Genomic DNA, 5,415 nt, shown 5'->3' with positions numbered 1-5,415 from the left:
CACACAGGGGAAATCTGTCTTTACAAAGGGATAAATTATACCTAAAAAATGAATCCTAGATACTTTCCCTTTCAAATCAAACCTCTGGTTATTTAAATACACATCTTTTATAAAATAATAAAGTGAAATATAAAAATGAAAACATGGAGTGAAGTCTCTCTTGCCTCCATGTGTATTGGTGGACCAAAAATGCGGAAGGAGGATGTGTGTCTGCAGAAAGTTCTAACCTCTACTGGGAACACAGGAACAACCAGCAGCTTCCTAGGGCTCTCTCCCTCCTCCACCTTCTTTTCCAGTTAAGTACCCTCAGAAGATTTCCAAGTCCTGGCCCAGGAGGTGCAAGGATGGGGAGAGGTTGGCTGTCTCAAACCCAGACCAATATCCCTGGCCCAGGACCCTCTGGGAGAATATTCTCAGAGTTTCATTTGACTTTCAGGGTTGAGCCCTTTCAGAAAAATTATATGAGTAAGTTGTTCTTGGGGGTCAATCCATGGGTGATACCAAATGACAGGGCATTCTGGACAGAGGGCAACCATCTAATGCAACTGCAAAGTACAGTAAAGCTGTACACGCTGACAGAGGCAGAGCCTGGGGCATCCTCCTTCATGCTTTGAAGGAAAGGACAACAGACTAGAAGGGTGAGGCTCACCTGTTCTTGACTCTTGTGAGGGTCACTTGAGAAGTGCAGGAGGTCAGAAATGGGCTGTGCTGATTAACAAGCTGGAGGGGGTAGCAGGGGGACTATAAATGGAACCTGTGAAGTGAGATTGTGACTCCACTTCATGGAAGCAGAGGACATTTTTTCTTCAATAGTGAAGAACAAAAGAAGAAGAAAAAAGAAAGAAACCTGAAGACCCTCTATTTCTATTAAAAAAAGAAAAAAATCCATAACAAAGTCCTAATTAGGGTGTGGTTGCCATATTTATCCTTTCGAGCAATGATTGGATGAAAACTGCTACCAGGAAATTATTCCAAGTTTGTACAGGGCTCCAGAAAATTAAGAAAAAACAATATTGCATGTACTCTTTTCACAGACATGTGAGAAACTCAGTTTCCAGTGTTACATGAGAAGAAAAAAAAAGCTACCCAGATTATATTGGAGATGAAACTGATCACTGCTAGAGCAAAATATACTCAAATACATTAAAGTGTTGCTCTTGGGGTGTGTGTGTGTGTGTGTGTGTGTGTGTGTGTGTGTGTGTGTGTAGTGTTGCTTGTTTGCCATTGAATACCAGAAAAGCTGCCAGCTTGAACTAGAGGAAATGCTATGAGTCTAAATAAAAGCAATGCCCTATGGAGCCCCAGAATCCTCCCAGCTGGCAGCTCCTTCTCCAACCTCAGGTATCAACCTTCGCTTCTTTGAGAGTTGCCGGCCAGCAGAGCCAGTGCAGTGGGTTGGGGGCTCTGTGGAGGATGTCAAGGCCTTTGTTGGGGGCCAGACACTAATTGGGGAGAATTCTTCAAAAGAACACATCCCCATCCACAGCCAGGAGCTAAGTCCTGATTTTGGTTCCAGAGAAAAAGTGGTCACTTCTCACCCCTATGCTGCCTTCTCCATTTGAAGGTGATCACCACCAGGTGGTGGCCAAAGATCAATAGCACCAGGACTAAAACTGGCTGCAATTCCTTTGACTTTGTCTTTTTTTAAATCGACAAATAAAAATTTTGTATGTTTACGGGGTGATGTTTTGATGTAAGTATACATTATGGAAAATTTCAATCAAGCTAATTATCATATCCGTCACCTCACCAATTTATCTTGAGAAAATGAAAATTCTATTTTTGCAGTTTTGAAAGATACAATACATTACTATTATCTGTGCTCACCATGCAGTGCAATAGATCACTTCTTCCTCCAGTCTAATTGAAACTTTGTATTTTTCCATAAACATCTTCCCTGCAGCCCTCCCTTCCCCCTGCCTCAGCCTGTGGTAACCACCTTTCTATCTAGTCTCTAGTTTCTATTTCTGTGAGATTCACCTTTTGATTCCATATATAAGTGATGAAACCATCCTAATAAAAAGAAAATATTAAACTCTAAACAAAATACAGACTTTCAGTAGAAACACAGCTAAGCACTAACCAGCTCCCCCTTTAGCCCACCTCCTTGCAGTTACTTACAGCTTGCCCTTTAGCCCCTCTCCTTATAGTTGCTTTCTGCCTAGAAGTCAAGTAAACCCTGCCACAAATCACTAACTTCCCTTAATTGTTTCCGTAAGACAACGCCTTTAAGGTTAAGAAAGGTAAAGATTTCATTTGGGGTGTTTTCCAGATCCTGGATTCCCGTGGGTCTGCTGACACCAGCCAGTACGAAGAGGCCTCTGAGGCACCGGCTTGGTGCAAGAATGCAGTTTCCACACCTCATGTTTCATCTCCCCCCGCCCCAATCAGTGATCTCACCCCCCCACCCCCTACCTGCCAAAATTCTCCCTAAAACCCCAGTCCAAGACAACTGCTTGCGGAGGCAGATTTGAGATTCCCTCCCACCTCCTCATTTAGCAGCCATGTAATTACTAAACTCTTTCTCTGCTCCAGCAACTGCTATTTTGTATTGGTTTGTTACTGCACAAAGGGCAAGAACCTGGGGGGCCTACAACAGAGAGATCACACACTCTTTGTCATTCTGGGCCTGGCTTATTTCACTTAGCGTAATATATTCCAGTTCCGTCCATGTTGTCACAGATGATCAAATTTCCTTCTTTTTGAGGCTTAATAGTATTCGGTTGTGTATATAAACCGCATTTTCTGTATCCATTTATCTGTTGGTGGGCACCTAGGTTGCTTACGTATCTTGACTATTGTGAATAATGCTGAAATGAACTCAGGAGTGCACGTATCTCTTCAACGTAATGATTTACATTCCTTTGCATATATACCAAAAAATGAAATTGTGATATTATAAAGTACTTTTATTTTTAGTTTTTTGAAGAAGCTCCACACCATTTCCCAGAATGGTTGGACTACTATAGATTCCCACCAACTGGGTACAGGTGTTCCTTTTTGTCCACATTCTTGCCAACACTAGTTATCACTGTTCTTTTGGATAAGAATCATTCTAACAGGGCTGAGGTGATATCATTGACACTGCTGTCCTCTTATCTCAACTGAGTGGGCAGAATGTACTTAAAGCTTGTAAATTGCCTCAAACTCTCCAGTTAAAAAACATTTTCTATTTCATTAGCAATATTTCAAAATACTTATCAGAACGGACAGAGCCCAGTGTGAGATGACACGGAGCGGGGAGAGCTGCGAGCGAGCTGCAGCCACAGCATGGGCAGAGAAGGAGAAAGGCTGTGATGCACGTGCGGCTGCTGGTGAAGCTGAAGAGACAAAGACTGAAGAGAATTGGGAAATGAGGCAAGCAGAACTCCTCTTCCTGAGTACAGAGAGAGTCAGTTGTGCAGCCTGGAAACATGTGTCTTCTCTCCGCATACAGGAGCAATGCCACTGCTTCATCTGGATGTTGCAGTCTCTTACCCAAAAATACAATCTCACTCTAATAAGATTATTTATTAGCCCCGCCCTCAACCTCCAAGCGCGGAGAGGCTCAAGGTTAAGTTGATCACCTATTGTCAATGATTTAATCAGTCATGCCTACCTAATGGAGCTTCCATAAGTGCTCAAATTTACTAGATTCCTGGAGCTTCTGGAGAGCTGGATACATGGAGGTTCCTGGAGGGGGAGGGGCACCCGCACCGAGAGAGGGCAGTGGAGCTCCAGGTAGATAGTGTCAGAATGGAATTGAATTATAGAACCCCCAGCTGGTGTGTGCTGCAGAATTTGCTAATGATGGGGAGAAATTGTCAAATGTTTTGGTGACCAAAGGTCACAGAAATATTCTATGTTGGCTGTTGAATGAAGGAAAAAGAAAAATTTTGTATCCTTTCTCATATCTCTGTGAGCTAAGAAAGTAAAGCATGAGATGGGGATAGGTGCATGTTAATGACAATAAAAGTCATTCAAGAGAAAGACTTGTCAAAGTGGTGTCTATAAAGAAGGGAAATGGTTTTGATAAACTCATTCCAAGAAATATGGAGAAACAGGTCTAAGAGATTGTGTGTGTGTGTGTGTGTGTGTGTGTGTGTGTGTGTTGTTCTATTCATGCCCAGGATTGTGTTTGTGAATATATTTCTGGGCAATTGTAACATCCTTAAAAGTATTTGAGAAAGTTGAAGTTATTGATTTTAAATCTTTCCTCCTTTTTAATTTAGGCATTTACTGCTATAAATTACCCTCTCAGCACTGTTTTTCTGCATACCATTTTTTAAAAAAAGAATCATTTTTTTTATTCACCTCAAAATATTTTTTAAATTTTCTTTCTGGTTTTTTCTTTGACACATTGGTTACTCAGTATTTCATGTTTAATGTTTACATATTTTTGAGTTCACCAAATTTCTAGCTGTCATTAATTTTTAATTTACTTTTATTGTGCTCAGAGAATCTTCTTTGCATTTGTAAAATACCTTTAATTTTATTATTGATTTTCAATCAATACAGTACAGAAGACAGTTTATCCTGAAAAATGTTTTATGTGCACTTAAGAACAATATATATTCCAGTCTTTTGGGATGGAACATACTATACATGTGTGTTGGGTCTAGTTAGTATGCATATTTGAACAAGTTTTCTATATCGTTGATCTTCTGACTTTTTTATTAATTATTGAAACTACAATATTGAAGTCTCTTACTCATATTCTTGGATGATTTATTTTTCCCTTCAGTTTTGTCAGTATTTGGTCTATGCATTTTTTGCTTTTTTGTTGGGTGAACTTATGATTGTTGTAATTCTAATTCTGATTGTCATATATGAATATATTTTATGTAGCGTATATTAGAGTTTCTAATAAGCTTTAAAACATTTTATTTAGCACTAGCTGCACTAAGAGTAAAAAGTAAATTTAGAACCATCATCCCATAGTACATCTCTTGAAAAATCACACTATTAAGTACCATGGAACTCAATTAAAAACTATAACTTGCTTTAATATAAAATTAAAACTTGGCTTTAACTGCTTCTTTACTTTTTTCATGGAAAAATATAAAAACAAGAACAACAGAGTATTTCAATGCTGCAGCTTCATGCAAATGACATCATCTATTTTTCTTATACATGTTGTGGAGGTTTTCCTGATATAAAAGCTGAGTCAGGTTCAATTTACTCTTTCTTTGTACAGAAATCCTCAGAAATACAGTTTTAAATACCAAGACAATTTAGCTTAAGCCTTCAAAATTAAAAAAAAAAAAACTGTATTCACTCCACTACTCTGACTTTGCCCACATTCCTGATTGTGAACCTCTGTGCAATGTTGGTAGGTCAGGCAGACAATGTGTAATACGCACAGAATAACTCCGGCCAGGATCGGGTTTCAGAAACTATATCTTAAACAGCAAATAGGTATTTTTTTTTTTTTTT

This window comes from Propithecus coquereli, unplaced genomic scaffold (genome assembly GCF_000956105.1).
Source record: "Propithecus coquereli isolate 6110/MARCELLA unplaced genomic scaffold, Pcoq_1.0 Scaffold617, whole genome shotgun sequence".
Lineage (NCBI taxonomy): Eukaryota > Metazoa > Chordata > Mammalia > Primates > Indriidae > Propithecus > Propithecus coquereli.
This window is presented reverse-complemented; position numbering follows the sequence as displayed.